Raw genomic sequence first — 16,862 nt, 5'->3', positions numbered from 1 at the left:
GCTTGTTCATATTTTTGATTATTTTATACATCGAACCCGTTTCGCGCATCCTTTTATCTGAACCTTTTGGCACTCCCATCCTGTTTTCCGAACATGCTCCACGCTTCCTTTTTTCAGAATCACGATTTTCACTATTTTCACTGTTCTCAGTTTCACGGTTATCAATTTCACGATTCTCCATAGTTAAAATCCAGGCAAAATACAGTATTCGTAAGCTCCCAAAATATATCTTCAGTCTAACTTATTACAATTTGACTACACAAAAATGTTTAAAGGGAATACGAATGTTCAACTCCTTATGAAGTGACTGCCCGAATACAATTGACAGATGTACAGTATGTGTTTGTTTTTATAAGCACGATAAAAGGTAAAACAATCGATATACCGATACTTTGACAGGTATTTTTTATGACAAGGTAAGGATACTAACCGATACTTTGTTAGGTAAAAATATATAACTAAGGAAAAATAAACATCGTACCCTTATTCGTGTACCAGAGTTTTTATATGATACGACAAACCAGGTACCAGAGGGGTACAAATAACACGTTTTTAACAACAACAACAAACAATATGTAATGTACAACAAGTAACAAACAAAAACTCACGTTACTTTTTCTTACCTTTGTTCACAAACACTGCACTTTCTTAAAACGTAGTTGCACACTCCTTAAATCATTTCACATATTTCACAAAACATTATATAACTAGCAAAACTTTAAATATCGAAAGCTAAAATAAACACTATTGAAAACACTTGTTTCACGCAGACGCTAGTGGATTAAAGATAGAAAATTTTCGAAGTGTCAACTTGTCTGCGTCGCTGAAAATTTATTCACGAAAGTCAGAGTGAGAAAGCTCGGGGTACTGCGATCAAAAGTTGTAAAAGCGAGACGGAGGAACGCACATGCAACGACGAGCACACCAAACTGAGCGCGCAGGCTGAAAGTGAACGCACACATTCACACATGTGTAGTTGTGTGAGTGCAAAAACTGTGTAGAAACCAAAACACGCTCTCGCCTCCGAGCAATTCCGCGTATTTCCAGCCGTCTCCCCCTGCTTCTACATGCCCCTCGCCTGAAAGACGCACACTTTTACATTCTCTTTGCTAGTAGGGAACAGCGCGAGCGAGCGTTCTTTACAGCGAGAGCGCCTCGTGTATTTTAAAGGCAAGCAAGAGAGCGCATTCTCTCCGTGGTAGCGCTCCATCCGCCATTTTTAATTTCGAGCCCAAAACAACGGACTTTGGATCCGACTTCGGGCCGGACCCCCACCGCGTGTTTCTACCTACCCCTCGCCTGAAAATTTCGTTCTCTTTGTCTGTCGGGAAGAGCGAGGATCTCACACACAGATGTAACAATAACCCATCATCGCAATGACGGGAGCAATCGGTCATGGGGGGTTGGTGGAGTGCGAGTGTGTCTCTCAAGCTCAGAGTGGATTTTTGCTTAACACCTCAACGATGGGAGCGTTCAGGGGTGGAGACGTATGGAAGTGTGCGATTGTGTCGCATGATTGCTCGCAAGTGTAGAGCGGGGGTAGCGAGAGGCAGAGTATACAGGCGATTTCTGCCAAGAGGGTGCTATCGAGAATGATTTGACCGCGCTAGAGAACACTTTTTCAATACAAAAAAAAAACCGTTTGCAACGTGACAATGCCAGATGGGTATGATACAAGCTGTCGCACCGTTGCAAAAACCTTCACTACCCCCCCCAAACAGCATTATCGCGCGTTTTTTATGTGTATCTATCATTTTTCTCATTCTAACATTCACAAAATTTTTCATTCTGCCTCGCTCTTCTGGGTGTTGGTCTGTATTTGCTTGCGACTTGGCTGTGTCGCATCAACGATTCGCATGTTTCATTTAGCTCATCCCTTTCCATCGTTGGAGAGAAACTCTTGCGTCTCGCTTTTCTGGGACTTGTCCAAATTCGCTTGCTACACCAATCGTTCACGCAAGCGTTCTCCTCTCGCCCGCTCTTTGTATCATTGTACAGGTACTCCCCGATATACGCTATCAATGCGTACCGGAGGCAATAGCGTATCTCGAATATACAATAGCGAAAGTCGAATTTCGAGGTTTTCAGTCAAATTATAACTAATATCCGTATAACTTTGCATGAAGTGGTAGGTTTTAGCCACTAAATTAGTTATTTGATCTAATTTCAACTGAATTTTTCAATTTTATACCATTTGAAATGGTTTTTAATATTCAACCAAAAGGGAATTTATTTTGCATTTGACATTCGATTTCTAAAATTAGTACTACTTGTTCAAAGAACTGTCAAATTTAGAAAAAAAGCGTATAGCGAAATCGTGTATATCGAGTATGGCGTATATCGGGGAATACCTGTATAGCCACACGAGGAAGGCGCTGCTTCGCGTTCACATGAAAATGTGGTAGTGTGAAATCAAGTTTGCAAACGGTAGGACGCGTCGGTGTGTGTCCGTTTTTTTCTCTCGTGAAACCAGTACGGAAAAACTATTTGGTAAGTACAGTTTTTAATAAAGGGTTATATCAATCTTTATCAAACTGAATTGTATTGATAATTGTGATATAAAATCAATTTCGTTTTTTTTTTAAAGAAATCGTAACACACGCACGAACGGAAGTGAGCACGGACCACAACAGAAGCAATATTCAATTGGTTGGTAAGTATTGTGCTTGACGTTAAATTGAACAGCTGTTGGCAAAATAGTTAATATTTCCTTCTATCCCTAGGAGTGCCGAAAACAGAACAGGAGAGGAAAGAAGGCAGGAACGATCCGATCCTCCAACGTGCTAGCGCCTGGTAGAGGAGAAGCGGCAGGAAGGTAGAGACGAACATCCAGCTCGCTAGTGCAGCACGTGGGAGCAGCAAGAGGGAAGCAAGCAGGACGCGTACACACCATTCGACGAAGGCAAAGCTGGAGGAAAGGAAGAACGAGGAGAGAAGGCAGGCAAGACGGGTACGTGTGTATCCCGCACCGGTTTTTGGCAGTGTGAACCCAACCGGCATTATCGCGCGATTTTTATGTGTATCTATCATTTTTCTCATTCTAACATTCAGAAAATTTTTCGCTCTGTCTTGCTCTTCTGGGTGTTGGTCACTTTTTGCTCGCAACTTGGCTGTGTTTCACCAACCATCCTCATGTTGCATATGGTTCTTCTCTTTCCATCGTTCGAGAGAAACTCTTGTGTCTCGCTTTTCTGGGACTTGTCCAATTTCGCTTGCTACACCAAGCGTTCACGCAAGCGATCTTCTCTCGTCCGCTCTTTGTATCATCTTGCAGGTACTCCCCGATATACGCTATTAATGCGGACCGGAGGCAATAGCGTATCTCGAATATTAGCAAATGTCGAGTTTTCAGTCAAATTATAGCTAATTTTCGTATAATTTTGCTTGAAGTGGTAGGATTTACCACTTAATTAGTTATTTGATCTGATTCAACTGAAGATTACAATTGTACACCTTTTGAAATGGCTTTTAATATTTGATCAAAAGGGAATTTATTTTGAATTTGATATTCGATGTGTCAAATTAGTACAATTTGCTCAAAGAACTTTCAAATTTAGAAAAAAAGCTTATAGCGAAATCGCGTATATCGAGTATGGCGTATATCGGGGAATACCTGTATAGCCACCAGAGGAAGGCGCTGCTTCGCGTTCACATGAAAATGTGGTAGTGTGAAATCAAGTTTGCAAGCGGTAGGCTACGTCGATGCGTGCCCGTTTTTTTCTCTCGTGAAACCAGTACGGAAAAACTATTTGGTAAGTACAGCTTTTAATAAAGGATTATATCAATCTGTATCAAACTGAATGGTATTAATAATTGGTGATATCAAATCAATTTCGTTTTCCATAGCAAATCGTAACACACGCACAAACGGAAGTGAGCACGGACCACGATAGAAATAATTAATTGGTTGGTAAGTATCATGCTTCGCGTTAAATGGAACAGCGGTTTTCAAAATAGATAATATTTCCCTCTTTCACCAGCAGTGCCAAAAACAAAAGGACAGGAGAGGCAGGAACGATCATTCAACGCGTTAGCGCCGGACGAAGGAGAAGCGGCAGGAAGGCAGGAACGATCCTCCAACGTGCTAGCGCCTGGTAGAGGAGAGGCGGCAGGAAGGTAGGGACGATTATCCAGCACGCTAGCGCAGCATCTGGGAACAGCGAGGGGGAGGCAAGCAGGAAGAATTTTTAACGCGTGCACACCATTCGACGAAGACAACGCTGGATGAAAGGAAGAACGAGGAGAGAAGGCAGGCAAGACGGGTACGTGTGTATTCCGCACCGGTTTTCGGCAGTGTGAATTGTGTGAGTATGTAAATTTGTATGTGCGAGTAAGAAGGTAAAATAAAGAGCGTAAGCATGTACGGAATCGACAAATGAGAGAAAGAGCTTTGTAGGGAGAATGAAGAGAATGAAAGAAATTGAGAAGGGATGTAGCATACATAAACCAAATGTATGATACACGCTGTCGCACGATTTCAAAAACCTTCTCTATAGTTCTGCTATCGAGAACGATTTGACCGCGCTATAGAGAACACTTTTTCTATACAAAAAAAACCGCTTGCAACGTGACAATGTCGGTTGGGAAATGTGAGTATTGAAAAGTGTATGTGTGAGTAGAAGTAAAGAGGTAAAATAAAGAGCGAATGTGTGGAATGGGAAAATGAAAGAGAGTCTGTGTTTGTTTTGGGAGAGAGGAGAGAATGAAAGAAATTGAACAATAATGTAGCATACAGAAACCACATGTATGATACACGCTGTCGCACCGTTGCAGAAACGTGCTCTTTAGTGCTGCTAATGAGCACGATTTGAGAATGTTTTGAGCCCGTTTTTTCTCATACAAAATTGTAAAATGTCGCGCGATAATGTCGGTTGGGCCAGGACAACCCAACCAGCATTATCGCGCGATTTTTATGTGTATCTATCATTTTTCTCATTCTAACATTCACAAAATTTTTCTTTCTGCCTCGCTCTTCTGGGTGTTGGTCTGTATTTGCTTGCGACTTGGCTGTGTCGCATCAACGATTCGCATGTTTCATTTAGCTCATCCCTTTCCATCGTTGGAGAGAAACTCTTGCGTCTCGCTTTTCTGGGACTTGTCCAAATTCGCTTGCTACACCAATCGTTCACGCAAGCGTTCTCCTCCCAACCGACATTGTCACGTTGCAAGCGGTTTTTTTTGTATAGAAAAAGTGTTCTCTATAGCGCGGTCAAATCGTTCTCGATAGCAGAACTATAGAGAAGGTTTTTGAAATCGTGCGACAGCGTGTATCATACATTTGGTTTATGTATGCTACATCCCTTCTCAATTTCTTTCATTCTCTTCATTCTCCCTACAAAGCTCTTTCTCTCATTTGTCGATTCCGTACATGCTTACGCTCTTTATTTTACCTTCTTACTCGCACATACAAATTTACATACTCACACAATTCACACTGCCGAAAACCGGTGCGGAATACACACATACCCGTCTTGCCTGCCTTCTCTCCTCGTTCTTCCTTTCATCCAGCGTTGTCTTCGTCGAATGGTGTGCACGCGTTAAAAATTATTCCTGCTTGCCTCCCCCTCGCTGTTCCCAAGTGCTGCGCTAGCGTGCTGGATGATCGTCCCTACCTTCCTGCCGCCTCTCCTCTACCAGGCGCGTTCCTGCCTTCGCGAGCACGTTGGGGGATCGTTCCTGCCTTCCTGCCGCTTCTCCTTCGTCCGGCGCTAACGCGTTGAATGATCGTTCCTGCCTCTCCTGTCCTTTTGTTTTTGGCACTGCTGGTGAAAGAGGGAAATATTATCTATTTTGAAAACCGCTGTTCCATTTAACGCGAAGCATGATACTTACCAACCAATTAATTATTTCTATCGTGGTCCGTGCTCACTTCCGTTCGTGCGTGTGTTACGATTTCTTTAAAAAAAACGAAATTGATTTTATATCACAATTATCAATACAATTCAGTTTGATAAAGATTGATATAACCCTTTATTAAAAACTGTACTTACCAAATAGTTTTTCCGTACTGGTTTCACGAGAGAAAAAACGGACACACACCGACGCGTCCTACCGCTTGCAAACTTGATTTCACACTACCACATTTTCATGTGAACGCGAAGCAGCGCCTTCCTCGTGTTCCTATACAGGTATTTCCCGATATACGCCATACTCGATATACACGATTTCGCTATACGCTTTTTTTCTAATTTTGACGGTTCTTTGAACAAGTAGTACTAATTTTAGAAATCGAATGTCAAATGCAAAATAAATTCCATTTTGGTTGAATATTAAAAACCATTTCAAATGGTATAAAATTGAAAAATTCAGTTGAAATTAGATCAAATAACTAATTAAGTGGCTAAAACCTACCACTTCATGCAAAGTTATACGGATATTAGTTATAATTAGACTGAAAACCTCGAAATTCGACTTTCGCTATTGTATATTCGAGATACGCTATTGCCTCCGGTACGCATTGATAGCGTATATCGGGGAGTACCTGTACAATGATACAAAGAGCGGGCGAGAGGAGAACGCTTGCGTGAACGATTGGTGTAGCAAGCGAATTTGGACAAGTCCCAGAAAAGCGAGACGCAAGAGTTTCTCTCCAACGATGGAAAGGGATGAGCTAAATGAAACATGCGAATCGTTGATGCGACACAGCCAAGTCGCAAGCAAATACAGACCAACACCCAGAAGAGCGAGGCAGAATGAAAAATTTTGTGAATGTTAGAATGAGAAAAATGATAGATACACATAAAAATCGCGCAATAATGCTGGTTGGGCTCTCGCCCACTCTTTGTATCATTGTACAGGTACTCCCCGATATACGCTATCAATGCGTACCGGAGGCAATAGCGTATCTCGAATATTCAATAGCGAAAGTCGAATTTCGAGGTTTTCAGTCAAATTATAACTAATATCCGTATAACTTTGCATGAAGTGGTAGGTTTTAGCCACTAAATTAGTTATTTGATCTAATTTCAACTGAATTTTTCAATTTTATACCATTTGAAATGGTTTTTAATATTCAACCAAAGGGAATTTATTTTGCATTTGACATTCGATTTATAAAATTAGTACTACTTGTTCAAAGAACCGTCAAATTTAGAAAAAAAGCGTATAGCGAAATCGTGTATATCGAGTATGGCGTATATCGGGGAATACCTGTATAGCCACACGAGGAAGGCGCTGCTTCGCGTTCACATGAAAATGTGATAGTGTGAAATCAAGTTTGCAAGCGGTAGGACGCGTCGGTGTGTGTCCGTTTTTTCTCTCGTGAAACCAGTACGGAAAAACTATTTGGTAAGTACAGTTTTTAATAAAGGGTTATATCAATCTTTATCAAACTGATTTGTATTGATAATTGTGATATAAAATCAATTTCGTTTTTTTTAAAGAAATCGTAACACACGCATGAACGGAAGTGAGCACGGACCACAACAGAAGCAATATTCAATTGGTTGGTAAGTATTGTGCTTGACGTTAAATTGAACAGCTGTTGGCAAAATAATTAATATTTCCTTCTATCCCTAGGAGTGCCGAAAACAGAACAGGAGAGGAAAGAAGGCAGGACCGATCCGATCCTCCAACGTGCTAGCGCCTGGTAGAGGAGAGGCGGCAGGAAGGTAGAGACGAACATCCACCTCGCTAGTGCAGCACGTAGGAGCAGCAAGAGGGAAGCAAGCAGGACGCGTACACACCATTCGACGAAGGCAAAGCTGGAGGAAAGGAAGAACGAGGAGAGAAGGCAGGCAAGACGGGTACGTGTGTATCCCGCACCGGTTTTAGGCAGTGTGAATTGTGTGAGTATGTTAATATGTATGTGCGAGTAAGAAGGTAAAATAAAGAGCGTAAGCATGTGCAGAATGGACAAAAGAGAGTAAGAGTCTTTGTAGGGAGAATGGAGAGAATGAAAGAAATTGAACAATAATGTAGCATACATAAACCAAATGTATGATACACGCTGTCGCACCGTTGCAGAGACGTGCTCTTTAGTGCTGCTAATGAGCACGATTTGAGAACGTTTTGAGCCCGTTTTTTCTCATACAAAATTTCAAAATGTCGCGCGATAATGTCGGTTGGGAATCGCATGGCAATCGGATTGAACGCGCAACATTTTCCATACAATCCGTAGTGTTGCGTTTTCTTCGCGCCAACTTTGCCTGTATTTTCAATGAGCCAAGCGATTTTACCCCCTCCTACACGCATTGTATCCTACAGCACGCTTGACGCGGCAACGTTCACCACATACACACACACATCTCCACACTCAGGGTACGACATCTTCCCTGTTGCTGTTCTGGACTCAGACAAAATTTGTGTTGCTACACTTATTGTTCAAAAAAGTAGTAGCTCTTAGGATCTGAATTTACAAACAAATATCAAAATGTTATGTTCTGCTAATGATATTGCACTAAATTTAATTGCACTACATTAAGTTTTTACATATCTTTCGTAAAAGTTCGTCAGAGTATGAAAATGTCGACTCAATTTGTCATGAATAACTTGAATTTTAAGATTTTCGCGCATAAAATTATGACGCGCGCCGTCTGTGCGGCGGCGTAAGTCGCTACTCGTATAGCCGTCTCGCTTCTTCTTGTGTGTGCTTTACCGTTGCTCACCGCTTCAAGAACATTGCTGCTCACACACACGTCAGTCTGTGGCAAACAATTGGAGGGGGAGGATGTGTCGGTTTGCTCCAGAAATCGTGCGTGATTTTGGTGTTCTGGATTTGGTTCCATGCCTGTTTGTTTTGGTGAATTTGAAAAGGTAAGAATCGTCAACCGATGTAAAAGTGTGAGAGTAAGATGATGCTGATGGTGACTGATGCTTTTCTTTGTTTCTTTTCCTGCTTTCATCCACTGATGGCGTCGAGCATCGTCGAGGATGTGATCGAATGCGGAATATTCTAAACGAGGAGCTTCATTCCGGATTTTGTTTGCAATAAGGTAAGTTATGATAACACACAAAGCATACCAAAAAAGAGTGAGTAATCTTATTCTTAACTTTCATTTCTTCAACAGCGCTGAACTCATCCTCCAGCTTACAACGAACGGTCAACGGATGAGGAAGGAGAGGAGGGACGGCAAAGGTACACGCACAAACGTGTACACCTCAGCCTTGTCGGAGAACGAGAACACGGGAGGGGGAGACCGGCAACGTAGGTTCGATACGTTCTTCATTTACGCTCCCTCGTGCGTTCGTGCGTGCGTGCACGCGCGCATCTGTGTGTGTGTGTGTGTGTGTGTGCATGCCTGCGTGCGTGGCTGTGTGTGTTTTTGCCGCTTCGCTTAACGAGATCCTACGGGATCACCTTGTGAAAAACACCAAGAGAGGGGGAGGGGTAGGTGTATGTGTATGTGTGTGTATGTGTGCTTGCATGCGTACGTGGTTGTGAGTGTGTTTTTTGCTGTTTCGCGATCTCCTACGGAATCAAAAGGGGGTGGGGGGGAAACACGAGGGGGGGGAGGAGTGAGGTGTGTGTTTGTGTGCTAGCCAGCATGCGTGTGTGTGTGTTTTTGCGTTCGCGTTCTCTTACGGGATCACCTTGCGAAAAACACCATGGGGAGGAGAAGGTGTGTGTTTGTTTTCTCTTCTTTGTCGTTTCGCACTCTCCCGTGGGTCTCCTTGTGTGCGTTAGTTTTTTTGTTTTTCAAGAAGAAAAAAAAATACTTCGAAAAATACCAGTGGGGAGGGTGTGTGTATGAATGAAAGAATGTGCTTAGAAAAAGAAAGTAGAAAATAAAAAAAATATTGAACAACGGATTCGTAAGTGTGTTTGAACTCATTGCTATCCGAAAAAAGCGAGGGGGGGCTCTTGAAATGTAGTACACATGTATGCAACATGTATCGTGTCGCCGCGACGGTGTATCTCGCTCAATCCGTTAAGCCTGAAAAGTGCTTCTATCGGATCGTCTAATCGGGCGCCATTTAATCAATCCGTTAGCGAAAAGTCGCATGGATTTTGGTACCGGGGTATACCCAACCGACATTATCGCGCGACATTTTTAAATTTTGTATGAGAAAAAACGGGCTCAAAACGTTCTCAAATCGTGCTCATTAGCAGCACTAAAGAGCACTTCTCTGCAACGGTGCGACAGCGTGTATCATACATCTAGTTTCTGTATACTACATTATTGTTCAATTTCTTTCATTCTCTCCATTCTCCCTACAAAGACTCTTACTCTCTTTTGTCCATTCTGCACATGCTTACGCTCTTTATTTTACCTTCTTACTCGCACATACATATTTACATACTCACACAATTCACACTGCCTAAAACCGGTGCGGGATACACACGTACCCGTTTTGCCAGCCTTCTCTCCTCGTTCTTCCTTTCCTCCAGCTTTGCCTTCGTCGAATGGTGTGTACGCGTCCTGCTTGCTTCCCTCTTGCTGCTCCCACGTGCTGCACTAGCGAGCTGGATGTTCGTCTCTACCTTCCTGCCGCTTCTCCTCTACCAGGCGCTAGCACGTTGGAGGATCGGATCGTTCCTGCCTTCTTTCCTCTCCTGTTCTGTTTTCGGCACTCCTAGGGATAGAAGGAAATATTAACTATTTTGCCAACAGCTGTTCAATTTAACGTCAAGCACAATACTTACCAACCAATTGAATATTGCTTCTGTTGTGGTCCGTGCTCACTTCCGTTCGTGCGTGTGTTACGATTTCTTTAAAAAAAACGAAATTGATTTTATATCACAATTATCAATACAATTCAGTTTGATAAAGATTGATATAACCCTTTATTAAAAACTGTACTTACCAAATAGTTTTTCCGTACTGGTTTCACGAGAGAAAAAACGGACACACACCGACGCGTCCTACCGCTTGCAAACTTGATTTCACACTACCACATTTTCATGTGAACGCGAAGCAGCGCCTTCCTCGTGTGGCTATACAGGTATTCCCCGATATACGCCATACTCGATATACACGATTTCGCTATACGCTTTTTTTCTAAATTTGACGGTTCTTTGAACAAGTCGTACTAATTTTAGAAATCGAATGTCAAATGCAAAATAAATTCCCTTTTGGTTGAATATTAAAAACCATTTCAAATGGTATAAAATTGAAAAATTCAGTTGAAATTAGATCAAATAACTAATTACGTGGCTAAAACCTACCACTTCATGCGTAGTTATACGGATATTAGTTATAATTTGACTGAAAACCTCGAAATTCGACTTTCGCTATTGTATATTCGAGATACGCTATTGCCTCCGGTACGCATTGATAGCGTATATCGGGGAGTACCTGTACAATGATACAAAGAGCGGGCGAGAGGAGAACGCTTGCGTGAACGATTGGTGTAGCAAGCGAATTTGGACAAGTCCCAGAAAAGCGAGACGCAAGAGTTTCTCTCCAACGATGGAAAGGGATGAGCTAAATGAAACATGCGAATCGTTGATGCGACACAGCCAAGTCGCAAGCAAATACAGACCAACACCCAGAAGAGCGAGGCAGAATGAAAAATTTTGTGAATGTTAGAATGAGAAAAATGATAGATACACATAAAAATCGCGCGATAATGCTGGTTGGGTAGTTCTGCTATCGAGAACGATTTGACCGCATTATACAGAACACTTATTCAAGACACAAAAAACCGGTTGCAACGTGACAATGTCGGTTGGGCTGTAGAGCTGTCACTTTCATATCCCTTACCGTATTAATACACGATGCGCAATCTCAGATTGCGCATATATTCGTTTTATCAAAACATATGTCATTTCGCGTAGCCAACCCTGAGCTATAAACGTCATTTCCATACAATTTCAGATTGCGCCAAGATTGCGCATAAATTTTCAAGATTATATGTCCGAGATATATACATATTTTTTGACAGATAAATATATTGTAAGCTTTTAGTCGGAGCTTATCTTTATTATTCACAACTAATTAACAACGTATTAATCGATCCGAATCGGCGGATGGTTGCGAGAGAAGTGAACGAGCGATCGGCGCATCCGATCGCTGCTTCCTCGTTCGTCCTGCACTAAACTGGTCTAATATCTGTCAACTCAACTTACTCTATACCACAAGGTGATGTCCACTTAAGGTGGTGAATATGACAGCGACGTTGAGATTGCGGCATCTGATGTGCAGATGGCGCTGATCACCACATATATCAAACCGATCCGTTTCACAGATAAATATATGCGCAATCTGAGATTGCGCATCGTCTATTGCTACGGTTAGACTGCAACTTGGATCTTTCTAATCTGATAAACAAACGGTTTTTGAAAAAATATGCTTTTTTCAACTAATTTATGTATTAAACAGCTTGAGGAATGATTATTTGCTACTGTTTCGTCGCGAATAGTTTTCGGATAAAGTTTCCTTTTCTTTCGAGGATTTTTGCTGCTAATAATTACCGAAGCCGTTGTAATAAATTGCTGGTAATGAAGAGAGGGAAAAAGCCTTTTCGCCCTCTATTTATTAATTCAAGATCGATAGAGATGTCTACATAAATGATAGACCGTGCGCGGATGTGATCCGATCCGCAGTTCAAATCTACACGATTCGCGTAAGATGTTAATCGTGATTTTATTATTTTTAGGAGCGAACGAAATTGTTGAGCCGTCATGGTTTGCATATGATAGTGGAAACACCATGAATACCGTAAGTAATCTTTTTCGACAATCATTAAGCCAAACATTATCTTCCGACAATTGGATGGATGACTCGATAAAGAGGCTTGAACAAATCCTAGGAAAGGCTATGAAAGTTGAAAAGATCTGCGTACTTACATGCTTGCAAATGTTATAACGTATCCGTAAATATTGTTCATAAGGATTGGTATCAAGGCATGTGAAAAATGGTGTGCCTGTCTTTAAAATTCTTTTCGTTGTTTTGTTTCCTGTTGTTCCTTAATTTTCCATTTACGGTAAATGCACCTATAGTGGTGGTAGTACCAATAGTGGTGGTATTGCACTAAAATTTGGTTCATACGGCAAATTACAAGTAATTAATTTATTTACGTTAGTGTGAAATGTTCTTTAGCCTTTTACAAAGGGTTTAAAACTAAAATGGGGCCATTTTGTTACTAAGTGACCGAAAAATTCATTATTTTGTGAAATGTGTCAACATTTTTCCAAAATCCTTAGGAAAAAACTCGTTTTTTTGTTAACATTCTAAATAACCACATAACCACGCAATTACTAGGTTTTCAACATAACTGTTATGAAATGTTATTGTTTTACTAAAATTATTCGCCTTTTGGCCATATTTAGGCATTTTTAAGTGTTTTTTAGCATAGTGCCTTCAAAGGTACACAAAACAGGCATGTTCTTATATTGGTTCTAGTTATAAAATCAATAAAAACAGTTCGTTTTAGATGTTTTCGCGGATATTTTTGACATGTCGTACTGTTTTCACTGAAATAAGCAACAGAAATGAGTTTTATGTAGATAATTTACCAAAAACAGGCCAAAATTCGCTTATATGGCTGAATGAAAAATTGACTTCAAATCAAGCACACTCTTCCGGGTGTAGGTTGACGACAGGTGTGATGCAGTACTTTAGTCAATAGTTTCATCGATCAAATTTATAAATTTTTTACGATCAAATTACGCAAGAAACCTATATTATGGCAGTAATCCTTGCTATTCATACAAAAACAGCTTCAAAACTAAGTATCATTGATATTCTACACCGTTTTTGATGCATCTTTGTTTACCACCACTATAGGAACACAATAAGACGACTGTAAGAACCATACCACCATCATAGGTACAACGAAGCAGTCACAAGCATTTGTATTTTTTCGTAAATGTGATGTATTGCATGGTAAAAATGGTTGTGATTGCGAAGATAAAACATATTCCAATTGCTATGTGTTAAAATATTCAGAAAATGTCCTTCTGACACTTTAAATCCATTAAAACACATCGGTACCACTACAAATTGCACCACTATTGGTACATTTACCCTAGTAATGTGAGGAACACATTGAGTCTTGTAAAAAAAATATATTTTTCTTAATCAACCTAACACGTCTATCGCTGGTGAGTTACAAATCTGAACTGACTGCGAGCATCCAAATGACTGCCCACGCCCGAAGGCAGAACCTATGGCATACGATTCGATCTTTACCATTAACATGAGAGGGACAGGGTTTATACCCCGAAGGTACCCTAAAGGTGTGCATGCTTCACCCATCAGGCTCTAAAGGCAAGGATAAGGCAAAAGAGACACAGAAAAGTTTCCTCACGGCTACACATATCCTTTTGATGCGTTGTCTATGCGTCTCGCTTGGTATCACAGCGGCATACGGCAGGTAAGCAGTACAAATGCTGTTACATGATACGCACGCATGTTTAACGAACGCATAGGCGCAGAATTGTTCATGATTTTGTATGAATTTGGCTGTTTTGGACCATACGTGTAGGCGCTTGCACTTAAACTCCCTAGTCCTAACTAGATCGAGCCTAAGGCTATTGCGCCGATGCTTCACGATGTCATTTTCGAGCGGATGTTCCACGACAGTGGTCTTCGGGCGGATGCTCCACTTCGGGTAGATGCTGGTAGTCAGTGCAGAACCATGGGAGATTACTACGATGATCTTGTGGTGTGGTTCTTGTGATAGGTAGTCGATGTCTGCTTTGCTTCCCTTTAGCTGGAACTACACCCTATGTGTGTAACATAAGTATATGCTGAGCAATGTTTTGTGATTATGATTTAATCTCAGACATTTCTAAAACTATACTAAAGCACTTAAGTAGCTAGACGTTAAAAAGTGTGTCTATGTTATGTCTTTGTTATCTTTGGTTTCTTTATTAGACACGTAACAAGATAGCAGGATAATAATGTAATAATACGTAATAATTGCTTCGAATGCCGCTCTGTCTCGATTTTGAGCTTTCGAGCCTTTCTCTCAGCAGTCAGAATGATCCTCGTAATCGGTATTTTTCCGGTACGCTCGGTTCGTCAACTGCAGTATAATTGTTTACTATAGAAAGAGCGCGTGAGTGGCTAATTGCATTCTTTTATTCCAAAACGATCATAGACGCAATACAAGCTTAAATACTATGCCGCTCGCCACCGTGTCCTACCTGTGCTCCTGCTCGACCGGTTGCTCCTTACACAACCTCGTGTCTGCTCACACGACAAGCACTATGCAGTTCGCGTTTGGCGTGCGATCGATAGTGTGACACGGCCAACAACAGTTTATTCAAACCAATTATCGTGATTAATTGCCTTGAGTAACAATTTCAAAAATCGGTTTAAACAAACCCCTTGATGCAGCACATTTTTATGTACAAGCAGCTACGATTAAGAATGAAGTTTTACTGCAATGAAGCACAGCTTAAGGTAACTACCTTCTTAATTTCTTACTTATGCGGTGCTAAAAATATTTTGCCAGTTTGGCCAGTTGCTGGTATGTTATAATCCACATATGGTATTGGGCTTTCATCTGCCAATCTAGCTATGCTAGCTTTGTTCGCACTGGCTATATTCACACAAGTGCAACTGCTTTTTCTTTTTTTTTGTCTTTTAGTTGAAACATGTTTTATGTTTGTATTTTGTACCCAAGATTTTAACATTTTTGTTTTATATTAGAAGGAAGAACATATTTTATTTTTAAACAGTGGATATAAAATTCAATTCAACTATGTTGTAGTGGATAATTCAATTATGTTGTAGAAAATTTGCCATATACATTCGGATTTGCATCATATCTATGTTTGGTCGAGATCTGTTGGCATCTATACTGCGCATATTAAAATTATCTTCAACTCAATTTGGCAGAAATTGTCTTATATCTTGTCTTCTTGCATTCCCACTATGAATCCCGTATGCTGTTTCTACTGGTCCCCTGGCGATAGAGTGTCGCTGGTTAAAAATTCGCTCAGCAGATCCTCTTTCCGTAAATCCACTGAAAGGCCTAAGGTAGTAATGTGTTAATGGGAATGAATTATCTCCTAAAACCATATAAGGGACATGGATGTGAGATGATTCATGTAAAGGCGTAGGATTTGAAAATCTAATTCGTTGCGTTCTAGTTTTTTGTAGAGTAATGAATTTCTGAATCTGAAATTCTGTCTTTCGACCCAATGCCTGCATATATAAAATTGCAGTTGGAGTCAACCACTCCTAACGATACTAAAAAACTTTTTATAATTAAAGTAGTCCGATCCACTATGTGGGGGATATTTGATCATAACAAGTTTGCCATCAATTGCCCCGAGCGTATGAGAAAAGTTCCATTTGTCTTCAAAACCTCGAACAATGTCCATCCATTCGTCTGATGTTGAGGGTAGAGTACCGGACAATAAGATAGGGCCTTTTTTTTCAACGCACCATGCACCCGTTGGGACAGGTTTATGTGTGGGTTGTATGTGTTTGTGTTTGTGTGTGTGTGTGCATGTGTGTGTGTATGTGTGTGTGTATGTTTGAGTGTGTATTGGTGTGTGTGTTGGTGTCACAAGTATGTCGTTTCGAATAGAGTTGTTAGTAGTTTTTTTTGTATTTGGGTTAGGTTTTTGTTTTAATTAGCAGGACCACTGCCCTCGCGATCAGTGTTTCTTCGATATATTAACAATCTTACGGTCTTCTTTCGCCATGGTCTTCCGAGGACGTCCGGGTGACTTGCGCGTTTCGGTTGTCCAAGCGCGTTTCGGTTGTCCAAGCACGTTTCGGTTGTCCGAAGCGCGTTTGCCACAAAAGTGCGCGATCGTTTCATCACGAACTCGATCGTTTTGCGTTTAATGCCAGCAGCCGCCATTCGCTTTATAATATGGCGCTGATAATCGGTACAATGTTTACCTCGACCCATTTGTACTAACATTGCTTCTATACGCGATGAATTACATCGTTGTAGAGCAGCGAAAAAAGCGTATGGATAAAAACTATCAATGAGTACGCGAGTAAGCGTCTACC

General features: G+C 41.1%; 6 long non-coding RNA genes across 9 annotated transcripts; 4 read left to right on the top strand and 2 right to left on the bottom strand.

The window, feature by feature from the left end:
- The first annotated feature begins 1,784 nt into the window (after positions 1-1,784).
- On the top strand, positions 1,785-8,054 carry LOC125906484 (uncharacterized). Its single transcript, XR_007451855.1, has 3 exons — positions 1,785-1,998; positions 6,798-7,448; positions 7,519-8,054. It is a non-coding gene; the product is annotated as an uncharacterized LOC125906484 (long non-coding RNA).
- On the top strand, positions 2,282-2,867 carry LOC125906482 (uncharacterized). The gene is made up of 2 exons (XR_007451849.1): positions 2,282-2,653; positions 2,724-2,867. It is a non-coding gene; the product is annotated as an uncharacterized LOC125906482 (long non-coding RNA).
- LOC125906483 (uncharacterized) lies at positions 3,069-4,574 on the top strand. Of its 2 annotated transcripts, none has more exons than XR_007451854.1 (3): positions 3,069-3,752; positions 3,847-3,910; positions 3,984-4,574. It is a non-coding gene; the product is annotated as an uncharacterized LOC125906483 (long non-coding RNA). The 2 variants fall into 2 exon arrangements; XR_007451853.1 differs by having other exon boundaries at positions 3,981-4,574.
- LOC120949265 (uncharacterized) lies at positions 5,138-6,119 on the bottom strand. 2 transcript variants are annotated; one of them, XR_007451851.1, is made up of 3 exons: positions 5,991-6,119; positions 5,833-5,895; positions 5,138-5,762 (listed from the first exon to the last, which is right to left on the bottom strand). It is a non-coding gene; the product is annotated as an uncharacterized LOC120949265 (long non-coding RNA). The 2 variants fall into 2 exon arrangements; XR_007451852.1 differs by having other exon boundaries at positions 5,138-5,759.
- A 21-nt stretch (positions 8,055-8,075) lies between the features above and the next one.
- Positions 8,076-9,750, top strand: LOC125906481 (uncharacterized). The gene is made up of 2 exons (XR_007451848.1): positions 8,076-8,933; positions 9,009-9,750. It is a non-coding gene; the product is annotated as an uncharacterized LOC125906481 (long non-coding RNA).
- Positions 9,751-10,371: 621 nt separating this feature from the next.
- On the bottom strand, positions 10,372-11,091 carry LOC120948831 (uncharacterized). Of its 2 annotated transcripts, XR_005750986.2 has the most exons (3): positions 10,747-11,091; positions 10,586-10,651; positions 10,372-10,515 (listed from the first exon to the last, which is right to left on the bottom strand). It is a non-coding gene; the product is annotated as an uncharacterized LOC120948831 (long non-coding RNA). The 2 variants fall into 2 exon arrangements; XR_007451850.1 differs by having other exon boundaries at positions 10,372-10,651.
- Positions 11,092-16,862: the final 5,771 nt, after the last annotated feature.

Source organism: Anopheles coluzzii, chromosome 2 (assembly GCF_943734685.1).
Source record: "Anopheles coluzzii chromosome 2, AcolN3, whole genome shotgun sequence".
NCBI classification, from domain to species: domain Eukaryota; kingdom Metazoa; phylum Arthropoda; class Insecta; order Diptera; family Culicidae; genus Anopheles; species Anopheles coluzzii.
The sequence above is the reverse complement of the archived record's forward strand: the minus strand, read 5'-3'. Positions and strand labels throughout refer to the sequence as shown.